Source organism: Panthera tigris, chromosome A2 (genome assembly GCF_018350195.1).
Source record: "Panthera tigris isolate Pti1 chromosome A2, P.tigris_Pti1_mat1.1, whole genome shotgun sequence".
Classification (NCBI taxonomy): Eukaryota; Metazoa; Chordata; class Mammalia; order Carnivora; family Felidae; genus Panthera; species Panthera tigris.
In genome coordinates this window covers 73,575,096-73,589,220 of record NC_056661.1, presented here as the reverse complement: position 1 = coordinate 73,589,220, position 14,125 = coordinate 73,575,096, and the positions used below count along the sequence as shown (strand labels likewise).

The following is a 14,125-nucleotide window of genomic DNA, read 5'->3' as shown; positions in this document are numbered from 1 at the left end:
TCCTCAGTATTTTGTTTTAAATTCGAAACATTTTCTCCCATTTTTTTTCTTTCTTTCTTTCTTTCTTTCTTTCTTTCTTTCTTTCTTTCTTTCCTTCCCTTTGCTTTTCTTTCTTTCTTTCTTTTTCTCTTCTTTTCTTTCTTTCTTTCTTTCTTTCTTTCTTTCTTTCTTTCTTTCTTTCCTTCTTTCTTTCAGATTTTAAGTATTCTCTATACCCAACATGAGACTCGATCTTACAACCCTGAGATCAAGAGTCGCATGCTCTACCCACTGAGCCAGCCAGGCGCCTCTCATTTTCTTTTTGAAAGGGGAAAAATATTTTTTAAAATTATAAACTCAATCCATTAGATATATCCCAAAGGATGTAATACTTTTCTTCATTTATCAGTGAAAGAAGTTAGAAATTAGCTTAAAAAAAAAAAAGCTCAGCAAATGGCAGACAAATCTCCTTGGAAGTCACAGTCCCATGTAAAGTGCATCCCAGAAAAGAGGAGGGGCAAATCAGGTAGCACCTGCTTTTATGGGTTTCATCAAATACTGGACCTACCCAAGGGGAGGCAGAAGAGTCACCTCTCAAAAAGGAGTGTGTTACCTGATGAGGCCATTACTACACACCTTCCTAAGAGCACCAGTGGGGTGGTGGGGGCTGGGGTTGGGGACGTGTTTTCTAAACTAGATCTAGGAAGTGGAATGTGGAATCAGTTTTGTCCTGTTCCCCTTAAGGGCTGTCCACTGGTTGATGACACTTTTTTTTAAAGACTAAATAAAACAAAACAAGCACACACCCTAAAAATGGAAAAGAAAAAATACCACCAAGATGTCCCCGATTACTCTCCACAGTGGAACCGGGGAGAAGCTTCAGCAACCCAAATTAGTTGTTACAGAGTCATCACAAGCGGGCCTCTCTCTTAAACAACAACGAAAACTTTTTTTTTTTTTTTTTTTGGAAACAACAGAACAAAAACTAGTACTTATCACTTTTCTGACAATACAGAATCACTCAGAATTAACTAGTATCAGGGGAGGCAAGGGGGCCATACCTATGGGCCTTGTCTCACACCAGCGCATGTGGGTTAAGTGCAGGGCATTTGTCATTATTGGAAAGACAAATTTTAATTTTTCATCTTTAGTTTGATTTAAACATTGCTTTTAGTATGATGCTGACACCAGCTGCGCAGAAAGGGCTCTGGAGAGAGGTTCATAGCAGCATACACCTGCGGGTTTTCCGGTTCTGGCTGTGGGCCCTCCAGTATTGCTTCCTCAAACACGTTCATTCCATAGGCATTGCTGTATGAGTTCAGAGCACTCCATATACTCGATAGCCTGCGAGCAGTCTCTGCAGTGACAGGCCTCTCTGATTCTTAAAGTTCCTCAGTAGTGGAGGGGTTATCTCTGAGATCAGTTTGGATCCCAGCAAGCAAGAAAGGAGTCTTTGCACAGTGGTGAATTATCTCAGGCACCCACTTTTCTTTCACGTTTTGAGTGAGGACAGAGAAAAGAGTGAGAAACAGACTAGAGATACATGTGTTTGTGGATAACTCAATGGTCATAATCTGTTATAATCCTCTTGCCCTGCTACATCAAAAAGTCCAAGAATATATGGCTCTCCACCAACCATAACTATGACTGCATAGTTGTCAAAAACAGTTGGTACATGTTCAGATGGAAGTGTGTCCGGTAGGGTATCAGGAGACACATTTTACCAGTGGCACCATCACCCACAACAGTGCACTTACTTGTCTGCCATGCTGAGACAGTTTTGCATCTATTTCGAATATTCAGATTCCACGTTGACTTCAGCTTCTCCACTGGGACCTTTCTATCCTTTCATTTTCTTAACTTTTATCTTTTGAAGGCAGAAAATACGTTTTTAAAAACTGATTTTATTTGAATATAGTCGGCACAATGTTACATTAGTTTCAGGTATAATATAGTGATTCAGTAAGTCTATATGTTATGCTGTGCTCACCACAAATATAGTTGCCATCTGTCACCATTATGGAATGAATAAATCATAGGAATAAAAGGCACATTGTAGGGAATGTAGTCGATGATTGTAATTGTTTATTTAACTGTCTTTTAAAGAACAGAAGTTTTTAACTTTGAGGTAGTCCAGTTTATCAGTTTGTTCTTATGTGGATTTTGCTTTTGGCATTCTAGCTAAGAAATCATTACTTAACTCAAGGTCATATGCCTAATCCAAGGTCATATGCCTAACTCTCTGCTTTCTTCTAGAAGTTTTGCAATATGGATCTCAGTTCATTTTTTTGCATATGGATATCTTAATTGTTCCAATATCATTGTTGAAAAGACTATCTGAGGGCACCTTGATGGCTCAGTTAAGCATCCAACTCTTGATCTCAGCTCAGGTCTTGATCTCAGGGTTGTGAGTTCAAGCCCCACATTGGGCTCCAAGCTGGGCATGGAGCATACTTAAAAAACAAAAAACAAAACCACAAAACTGTCCTTTCTTTATTGCATTGCCTTTTACACCTTTGTCAACAGGTGTCAAAAACTGTAAACAACCCAGATGTCCACCAATAGATGAATGGATAAACGAATTGTAGTAACGCTGTATAGTGGACTACTGTGCAGCAGTAAAAGGAAAAGAGCTACTGATACAGGCAACAACAGGGATGTATCTCAAAATTACATGGAGTGAAAGAAGCCTGATGGAGTTCATACTGCATAATTCTAGAAACTATAGAAAATGCTAATTAATTTATATAGAAAACAGAGCAATGTATTAAGGGGTGTGGCAATGCTAGGGGGGATTACGGTGGGTCATATTTAAATATGTGCAGTTTATTATATGTTACACCTCAATAAAGCTGTTACACATAAAATTCTAAAAATTTTATAGAATAACAGTAGTTAAACTTGATCACTAAAATTTTTCTTTTCCTACTTGTTAATCTTTTCTTCATACTATAATCCCTGTTTTATTGTTTTACTTAAAAAATGATAAGTAGATCTGGACATAGTATTCAGAACATGTGATCATTGTAAACTCGCTTCAAGTATATCTTTTGCTTCAAGTCCTGTGTCATGCCAGTTCCTACAGGGCCTATTAATCTTTCCTCGGTATCATTGTTCAACTACCTACGACCTACTTTGTTATTGTTTAATCCATACTCCCCCCTCACCCAAACTCCCCCAAATGTCCACACATACTTCACTAGTAGAAATTGGAAAATGCATAGGATTAAGATATATAAAGTTTGAGGGGAGAAGCATAAAAAAGGGATCAGGGGCACGTGGTATAAGGAGACAATGTTATAGAATTTAGATTTCAACCTAAGAGCACTTATGGAGTCTTTGAAGAATTTTAGCTAAGCCATGTCAAACTAATTTCACTTTTTATTGTGATAGGTTATAGTTACATAAAAAGGCAGACATTATTAACAATAAGGGGCGTTGAGTCCCTTTGGTATTTTAGTTAATACATAATTTTTGGGGTGGCAGGGTCAAAACTCTTATTCCAGTATCTTAAATGTATTCCCAAGCTTTATACATTATAATTGCATCCTTTCAACAGAAATAGAACTAGTAATTCAAAGTTCAGAACTACCTGAACTTTCCTGTTTCTGCTTCTTGGGTTTATGTGAATGACAACTATATTTAGGCTTAAGAATTTAGTCTACTGGAACTAAATACAGGCTTCATCTATTCATCCTTGCTGGTTTTCAGTAGGAAATCTTGTAAAATGGCCTGTAAGAGGTTTTACTATTTTATTTTTCTTCCTTTCAAACCTTTTGAGTCAAGGTTCACTAATTTGGAATTAGTTATGACTCTCTGTAAGGCACTATTGATTCTTGATATCATCTCCTGATAGCAAGAGATGGCAAGAACCCAGAAAGGAAGAAATGTGATTTCTGAGCAGCAGCCAGTTATCTGGAAACAGGATCCTTTGTTGTTAAAGAGGGTTTACTGGAACAAGTTTCTGTGTCGTCATACAGCACCGGCCACTGCCTAACCCAGACCATGTTTTTCAACACCTGGCATAACATGAAATTTCTAGATCACATGAGACCAGTCCTTCAGGAGGTTACTTGAACTCAGTCATCCAGTATGATGGATTGGTGACTGTGGAAGCCTGTAAGTGGGTACCAGTTACTAATAAACATGCTCAGCCCATCCCTTGAATTGAACTCCGGGTTTTGGGATAGAGCAAGAGAATGAGGATATGGGATACTGGCTTCTAAAGTCATTTGTGAGTACACAGTGATTGTACGCCTGCTCTAACTGCACTGGCACAGATACGTAGATTCTGCGGGATCATACCGTCCTGGGTCAGTTCCTAGTTTTAACTCTACCACAACTTTCTGTGGAATTTCTTGCAAATGACTTAACTCTTCTCTAGCCCTTATTTCCTTTTATGAAAAATGAGAGGATTAAGAATATTTTAAGACTTCCTTCTGTGGTTCTTCAGTTGTATTATGTTTATTTGATTTAAAAAACATCTTGCAGTGAAACTTCTAGGTAAAAATGAAAATAATTTGTTAAAATCCTATCACGTGTAAAATTGGAAGAAAGAGGCTAGTATACTGAAGGAGATATTTTACTGGATGAAATCCCTGGGTAAATCTCACTTTCTGTGGAGCCTGGACCTTCCGAATGTTATCTCTTTGAGCATCAAATTGTCGTCTGTGCTGAAGCCTGTAACCTTAAGTGATAATGAGCTGCAACACCTTTGCTTCTAACCCCTATTTTGCATTTAGGTGCACATGTTTAATGTTTTAATTTTAAATGTATGGTTGGCTTTTGGTGATACAGTTTGAAGAGATTGAAAGCTTACCTGTGTGTGGGTCTACTTCCCAGCCTATGATTCCCAACCGTCCCTGATGAGCCATGACTATCCCCAATGAACCCCTGATACCCACTGTCATTCACCGTCCACCCACTCCCGCTTAGAGTAATTTGACATACACTCTGTTCCATGTTCTGCCTGTTAGATGTATTGGAAATGACCAAGGAGTCTTGTCCCTTTCCTTGGCCACATAGGCAGTTGCTGTATGTGGGACTTGTTTTATTTATTTAATTTAATTTCTTAACTTTAGAGAGAGAGTATGAGCTCAAGAGAGGGGCAGAGGGAGAAAGAGAATCTTAAGAAGGCTCCATGCTCAGCACGGAGCCTGACGTGGAGCTCGATCCCATAACGCTGGGATCGTGACCTGCGCCAGATCAAGAGTTGGATGCTCAACCAACTGAGCCACCCAGGTGTCCCAGGGACTTGTTTTAAATTACTGTTGTCTGGTCTCTTCTGCCTCCATCGATCCATCAAGAACCCCAGTGGTCTTTATTCCAAATACAATGATGATTTGCTCTGTGGTATCATCCCTGACTCACCTCCTCCCCTTCTCAACTGCCTCTCTTTCCCCCTCACTTCCCCACACAAAGTCTGGGGATGTCTTTGCCCACTTCTTGGCTAGTGTTATAAAACTGGCAACAACAGGTGCACAAAACTTAGTGCCTGGTACAAAGTAGTATGTTCAGTAAATGTTAGCTGTTTTTAGTCTTAGGCCACTATCTATTGAATGAGTCATGAGGTGCCTGCCTGTCTCAGTCAGTTAAGTGTCCGACTTTGGCTTGGCTCATGATCTCGCGGTTCGTGAGTTCAAGCCTCACGTTGGGCTCTGTGCTGACAGCTCAGAGCCTGGAGCCAGCTTTGGATTCTGTGTCTCCCTCTCTCTCTGCCCTTCCCCACTCGCATTTTGTCTCAAAAATAAATAAACATTAAAAAAAAATTGTTTAATAAAGTTTATTTTAAAAAATAATAAAATAAATGAATCATATGAAATTGCTGATTTCTAAGTAAAAAAAGAAATCTAATGTTGGCAGTTTTATATAGTTCAACTTTATGATAATATGGAGTGATGATTCTTAACCAAGATACAAATTAGAATGATCAGGTCAGCCTTTTACAATATACACTGTCCGCATCCTAGCTCGTTCAGTGAGGATCTTCATGCATGGGTCCTGGGTAAGTGCATTTTTCAAAAGTTCCCCAGATGACTCTAGCGCATACACCTACTAAAACACCTGTGAGAGAATCTTCCCTTCAGGTTGTTTTTCTTTTAATGTACAAGTTCTTTTATACAGACCGGTATGTTTTTCATATAGTCAATTATATAGTCATGAACTGAAACTTTATTTTCATGAGTCAACAAATTAGTCATTTTTAACTGTAAGATATGATCAAATCTCAAATTAAGATTTATCAGTACTCAATCTTTGGAAGGAAAATCTAGGTGCTAAAGGATGTTTTCATGATTTTCAAGGAATTTCCAAGTCTTTTTTTCTTTCTTTTTTTTTTTTTTTTTTAATTATGGTTCTTTATTTTTGAGAGGCAGAGAGAGACAGAGCATGAGTTGGGGAGGGGCAGAGAGAGACAGAGACACAGAATTCGAAGCAGGCTCCAGGCTCTGAGCTGTCAGCCCAGAGCCCGACACGGAGCTTGAACCCACGAACCGTGAGATCATGACCTGAGCCGAAGTCGGATGCTTAACCACCTGAGCCACCCAGGCGCCCCAACTAAGTAGAATTTAAATAAAAATAAAAATAAAGCCTTGAGTTATATACACAAAGAAAGAAATAAACATAAGCTTAGTCTATTTTCTATATTCGTTGTTAGAGTTTTTAATTAAAAACCGTGATATTTCCTGTCATTTTGCTGTGCCATACGTCTACAGTAAACCGCACAGAGTACGTACCAAATGCTTAATGTGAATGGATGGATGTGTGATGCCGCACACAAGAGCAAGTCAGAATTTCAAAGGTTACTAGTTCGTGTTTTCTTTCTTTCTCTGTTTTGAATGGCTCCCTGTTGCTATTTAAAAAGAACCGGCAGCTGGCCCTCCACTCTGCCTTGCAGTTACCCACTGCCTTCTTGCCACCTGCCCTGGCCCTGCTGTTCTCTGGCTGTGTCCTGTCCAGGGTCACTACCACCTTCCACCCAGGCCTCACCACTGTGGCCTCTGGCAGAGCCGGCTCCTGGTGGACCCGTATGGAGATGGGGCTCCCAGATCCCATCCTGGGAGTCACAGGAGCCTTTAAGAGAAACACCAACAGCAAACAGATCAGTCTGGGAGTTGGTGCCTACTGAGATGATAATGGAAAGCCTTCTGTGCTCCCTAGTGTCTGGAAGGCAGAGGCCCAGATTGCTGCAAAGTATTTGACAAAGAATACCTTCCCATTGTGAGACTTGCTGAATTTTGTGAGGCATCTGCAGAACTAGCCCTGGGTGAGAACAGCAAAACGTTGAAAAGTAACTGGTATGTCACCATGCAGACTGTTTCTGAAACTGGGGCCTTGAAGATTGGAGCCAGTTTTCTGCAAAGATTTTTTTTAAGTTCAGCTGAGCTGCCTTTCTGCCCGAACGCTTCTGAGGAAATCACACGCCCATCTTCAGGGACACTGGCCTGCGGCTACATGGTTAATCAGTACTCTAACCCCAAGACGTGCAGCTTTGACTTCACAGGCGCTAAAGAGGACGTTTCGAAAATGCCACAGCAAAGCGTCCTTCTCCTGCATACCCGTGCCCACAGCCCCACGGAAGAGGACCCTTGCCCCAAGCATTGGAAGGATAGAGCAACAGTGGTGAAGAAAAACAATCTCTTTGCATTCCTCGACATGGCCTATTTACCAAGGCTTTGCCAGGGATGATGGCAACAAGGATGCCTGGGCTGTATGCACTTCACTGAACAGGGCATTCATGTTTGTCTCTGCTAATCCTATGCCAAGAACATGGCTTATTTGGTGAGTGTGTGGGAGCGTTCACTGTAGTCAGGAAAGATGCTGATGAAGCCTACAGGGTGGGGTCACGGTTGAAGATTTTGATCTGTCTGGTGCATTCCAACCTTCCAATCAGTGGAGCACGGATTGCCTCGACCATCCTGACCAGCCCTGACCTGCAGTAACCATGGTTGCAGGAAGTAAAAGGCATGGCCAACCACGTCATTAGCGTGCAGACTCAGCTGGTCTCCCTCCTCAAGAAGGAGGGCTCCTGCCACAACTGGTAGCACATTGCTGACCAGATGGGCATGTTTGGTTTCACAGGACTAAAGCTCGAGCAGGTGGAGAGGCTGACCGAGGAGTTCTCCATCTCCCTGACAAATGATCACCTCAGGCAACGTGGACTACCTTGTCCATGCCACTTACTAGGTCACCAAGTAATTTCCCTGGTTAGAGGGAACAAAGACCACCTTCCTGTCTACAGCCTCTGTGGTTGTGAGATTCACACAGAGGAAGAAGGAGGGTGGATGGTGGTGAGCAAGTCATTTCTTTCAACCACAGTACTTAACACTCAACCATTGAATGTGTTTTTCAGAAAAGAACATGTAGTGAAATGGGGCAGAGGCATCTGTGGCTGGTGTCTGAAACTTTGTGGCTCAAAACCAAACTCCTGCTCATCCTTTAATTCCAGTGTTCCAAAAGAGTGTACATGTGCAAGATAGAGCCCCCAAAAAACCTGTCGATCACGCCAGTGCAATAGATCAGGAGCTTTAACAGAAGCACCTTTTGGTGTTGGGGGCACCTCTGTAGCTCTAGAATGAGAAGAGCACCTACAAGAGGCATTGTGGGAAGACCTAGTTCTAACATGAGCAGTCAGCCCTGTGTTTGTCCTCTGGTGATGGGGCAAGCTTATCAACAGACCTCGTTCCAGAAACCGTGTTTCATGAACTGCTGCCGCTGCAGTGAGGAAAATAAAAGATGTTGTTTCCTGTCTTATTTAAGAAAAGTAAGGGGCGCCTGGGTGGCTCAGTCAGTTAAGCGTCCGACTTCGACTCAGGTCGTGATCTCATGGGTCGTGGGTTCGAGCCCCGCATGGGGCTCTGTGCTGACAGCTCGGAGCCAGGAGCCTGCTTCTGATTCTGTGTGTCCCTCCCTTTCTGTCCCTCCCCTGCTCATGCTGTCTCTCTCTGTCTCTCAAAAATAAGTAAATGTAAAAAAAAAAAAAAAAAAGTAAAGAAAAAGAAAAAAGGCCTTTCTTTTTAATACTTTCAGACATTTTGATGTTGCTCTCTTCTCCCTTATTATTGCTGTTCTTTTCCTGAGGCACAGAGATCTATAACTAGCCTAGATTTTCATCCTATTCTGCTGCTTGATGGACTGTCAGCCCCATCCTATAGGATTGACTTATTTGAAGAAGTGCATAATTTACTTCTCATCCCATACCCTCACTTTCCTTATCAAAGAATAGCATGGAAGAGGTAACTGCACTGGATTTCAGCATCCTCTTTAGTGATTGTCTCCTGACGGGATGTTGCCTCTGCCCAGTTGGACCCCTTAACTTCATTCAGTGCAGTTGTGCAGTGTCTCATCTCACGTCACGAGTGGGCAATGCAGGGCAGAGTCAGGAAAGAGGGTATCTGGGCTCTGGTTTTAACCTTTTGTGTGCCGCCAGCTGGGCTCAGGCTTCACCCTTTGGAAAGATAACCACTATCTGCTCCAATCATGTAGACTTATTGAACCCTGGTTTCTCTCTTAAAATAAAGTTACTGCAGACCCCCCCTCCAAATAAAAATAAATGAAAAGAATTGGCTACCGTATTTCCACAAAATAGAAACTCAGCGAGTGGTCTATTATAGAGCTGTTGTGGAGATTAGTTGGTACAAAGGGAATTTCTCTTTATTGCTGTAGAGTTGATCTTTAGCTTTAAGTTACTGATTTATAAAAATAGTTTCAGTACTTAATTTGCAGAGCATGACGGATCAATATGTCCCTTTATAAATTCTTAGTTTTAGCTAAGCTGTCCCAATGCTATAAAGAAAACATTAGAAAAAAAAATCATATCAACACTTTTCTATAGCAGTGAAGACCACTGGCTGACCTCTTTTTTTCTTTCTGTGTGATTACTTGGTCACTTATATCAGGAAACCTATTTATTCTTAAAATTGATACTGAAAATTGATAATTGATACTGAATACTTAAAATTGATTGCATTCTTTAAAACTGAGGTTTATCTTAACTAGACTCTTTAGTTGAGATTTTCGAAGTTCCTGAACTTGAAATATTTGGGATTCCAAATAAGTCAACTGAAGATTTTAACTCATTTGTACTGAAAGCCAATAGACTGACTCCTCTGTGTCCCCAACTTCCTGTGACATGACAGAGGAAAATAAAATTTATAAACAGAAATTTGTAAACTCACAAGCACTGAGAGTAGGAGCAGATGGAGTGGCCATGAGCAAAGCAGAGACTTTCCAGGTTTTAGAAGGCAGGAAACAGATGGCACTGATGGGTGGGCCAGGGTGGAGGAAGCCCCGGTCCAGCATACCCATGAGGAGAGGCTGCGAGAGGAATCTATGCTTTCAGGAGGAACCGAGCAGAAGAGATGATAGGACATGATATTATGATTGTATGCATTAAGAGCCAACTAGACATCCTGCCCATACACCCTACCCATACAAATGCTGCAACAACATTGGTTCCCATGCTAATTTTGGAAATCTGCTTTCGAAAAAAGTTTCTTTTTAAACTCTCAGCCTGAGGAGGATTAGGAGTTGCAGTGAAAGTGTTAGTGACACATGGTAAACTCTCCTTGTTTTGATATTTGAAGAAGAATCCAACCTGTCGACCTGTTCCTTGCCCACGAACGTTGAAGGAAACACACCCATTAAAATGACAGTGAACATGGAGTCTTTGACTTCTCCAGATCTGTAATGGGAAGTAGATCTCTCCACCACTGGAGGAAACCTGCTGTGGTAGACTGGGGAAGCTAGAGGAAAGAAAGTCTAGTCAGTGGTGACTTGGAATTATAAATGAATTAACAATTATGAATTAACAATTCACAAAATAACCAAATACATAGAAAAAAATTCACCCTCCTCCTGTAATCAAAGATGGAATTAGAAATAACAATGAGATCTTTTTCCTAATATGTAATTAGCAGATTTTTTTAAAGAATACCAATTGCCTAATAGGAATGTTGTGAACAATTATACAGAACTTTTGAAAAGCAGTTGGACATTATGCCTGATAAACCTTAAACAATCCATTCATTCAATTTCTGTTTCTTATGGAAACAGCATGAAAAGCATTTTAAACATAGAAATAGATGGTCATTAATTGTTATACTGAATAATTCTGAACGGCTGTCATGTCTTACACGACTCAGTAAGTGAACTGCTGCACATGCACAAAATGACATACTAAATAGCCATTAAGAATTACAGCCATGAGGTCAACAAAACAACACAGAAAAACAAGTATGACTTAAGTGGAAAGGGATGCAGAAGGCAAACTTGTGTTATAACTTAACCTCCTCCCCACCATGTCTCTGTACTTCATGGTAAAATCCTTGAAGTTGGGGATCCTGACTTACCTATGTGCCCACCCACTCCTGCCCTCCAATGCCTAGCACAATACCTGACTCTGAATAATTCTGTGTTGACTCAGAAGACGGGCATAGGAAAAAGAAACAGGAAGCGAAATAATAAGCCAAAAGATCAGAGAAGCCACTTTACAAAGAGAGAGCTAACTTACTAGTGAAAAATGCATTAAAAAGTGGAATTTAACAGATGTCTTCATGTAAACTTTGATGCCTTAAAAATATTTCATGTGCTAGTGGGGCACCTGGGTGGCGTCATCGGTTGAGCGCCTGACTCTTGATCATCAGGTCATGATCTTGAGGTTTGTGGTTTCAGGCCCTATGTCAGGCTCTATGCTATCCCTGCTTGAGATGCTCTCTCTCCCTCTCTCTACCCCTAGCTGCTTGCACAGATGCATGTACTCTCTCTCTCTCTCTCTCTCTGTCTCTCAAAATAAATATTTAAAAAATATATTTTATGTGCTTATGACTGTTTACTGTTAAACTTTTTGTCAATATTTCTTCTAATGTCTAAGTTTGATCTAAGCCTTACTTAGTTGAATAATTTTTAAGCTGGATAATTCAGACAGGATTAGTTCAATTATTTTTTCTGGTTGCATTTTTTTTAATTAGCAAAGCTTTCATAGACAATATGAAGTTCCTAAATATATCAAGAAGAAACTGAGAGTGTATATACACTAATTTATAGCTCATACACAGTAGAACCTAAAGCAGGTATAACTTATCCAAATTATACTTTTTTTTTAGATCACTAAGCATCCAGACTCTGAGTATTATTTCTTCATGCAGTTTTGTACCTGGTAAATTGAGTAAAAATATTTAATTTATTTAATTTTCAATTAAGGAACATATTCACATGTTTCACAATTCAAATGGTTACTGTTATTTATCCTCCCAGAGTTAGCATAGGAATATAGAAGCAAAATGTATATTCTTTATAAGTATTAACAATTTAATGTTTTTCTAAAGTACATAATCTTATTTTAAAAGCACACTTAGGGGTTAAAAGACAAATGTTAAAATAGCCATCGATAGTAGTTTATAGGTTTTTTTTACTCTTTTACCTTTCGGGTTTCACCCTGTTACTTATTTCTCGGCATTACTGAAATCAAGTCATAATGTGCTAACAAAACTACTGGGGCCAGAGTGAGAAAACCTCTTATATTTCAGCTATACAATCTTAGATTCAATTTTTAAATTATTTTGAACTATTAAAGTGATTTCCATCATTTCCTTGCATGAACTCTTCTCACCACCTACCCTTACCCCACAAAAGGCTGTTGCTTCTTCTTTTCCTTACCCATGTCCATCCACTCTAGTCAGAGAGTTAAGTAATTTGGCTTGAGCTTCCCCTCTCCTTCACCCCACACATCTAATAGGTCCCCATATTGGTTGAGTCTTTTCCCTTAGTGTCTCTTGAATTCATCAGCACTTCCCTAGTCCACACTCAAGTCACCATGGCCCTGTAGGCTTCTAGCTGTTCTCCCTTCTGAGTCATAGTCTCTCGCTTAAAAACTCCTGGTGGTTCTCCACTGCTTTGAGGACAAAAATCATTACATTCCTGGTACATAAGGTTCTGTTTCTGGCCCTTTTTACTTCTTACAGCTTTATCTCCAACCATGGCTCCCAGGTTCACCTGGTCTACTATTGCTTTGTCTTTCAAGTCTTCGCTTAGCCATCACTTCCTCATTTGTTCTAGAAAATTTTTGTTAGTTTTAACTGTGGCAAGGGTTTTACCTTTGTGCTGCTGTTAGTAATTTTGCCCTGAATGGGGGCTGAATATATGCTGCATTAAAGGTACTATCTTCTAAAAAGATGCGTAGGGGCAGTTCAGGTGATGATCTCGTGGTTCAGGCTGTCTGCTTTTAGCACAGCGCCTGCTTCGGATCCTCTGTCCCCATCTCTCTCTGCCTCTCCCTTGCTCACATGTGCACTTTCTGTCTGTTTCTCTCTCTCAAAAATAAACATTTAAAACTAAATAAAAAGATGCTTATCGTACATACGCTGTTTTATTCATGTTAACATTGGCTTTACAAACAAGCTGACGCCCAAGGAGATAAAGTAATTCAAGCCTTTGTGATTTTAGGTCTGTGCTTTGATATCTGACAACGTGTCTGGCAAGTCATGTAAATAACTTTTACTATTCAGACAAGGCAAAATGTTAAGCCATCTTTAAGCAGTTTCCAGCTACTGTAACCTTAAAATAGTATTACTTTCCTTAGTTCAGTCTTTATTATAATTTTGTGTTCTTGTTATTCAGTGAAGCTTGAATAGTTGGAAAATATTATGTTGTTCCATCTCAAAAATAAAACAGTGTTGCAGGGACTTTCTAACTTTGAATGCTGCTCATATAGAGCTTAATTGTATTCTTCAAAATGAAGGAAGACTTTAGGGTGTCAGTTGCTATTAACGTTGTTTCACCTGGACTTCCTTCCACCTTCTCTTTTTAATAATGACTAATTAATAAAGTTTTGTTTATAAATATTAAAAACAATAGTTTTTTTGTCACTTAAAATTTGTCAAAGATTTATTGGGATTCCAAAAGCATGAAACAAAACTATGATAAATTGGACTTCGCCAAAATAAAAGCTTCTCTTCAAAAAACATGTAAAGAAAATGAAAAGATAAGCCACAGACTAGGAGAAAATATTTTCTGGTAAAAAAAAAATTTTGTTCCAGAAAATATAAAGAACTCTTACAACTCACTAAAAAAAATTTTTTTTTAAATGGGCAAAAGATTTGAACACCAAAGACCTATATAGATGGCAGATAACCACATGAAAGGATGCTTA

General features: G+C 39.8%; 1 protein-coding gene and 2 pseudogenes across 2 annotated transcripts in view; 2 read left to right on the top strand and 1 right to left on the bottom strand.

Moving 5' to 3' along the window:
* RALA (RAS like proto-oncogene A) overlaps nt 1-14,125 on the top strand; it is a 73,135-nt gene that overhangs the window by 31,364 nt on the left and 27,646 nt on the right. The window lies entirely within an intron of this gene.
* LOC102971166 lies at nt 992-4,853 on the bottom strand (annotated as a pseudogene).
* Nucleotides 6,746-8,763, top strand: LOC102970863 (annotated as a pseudogene).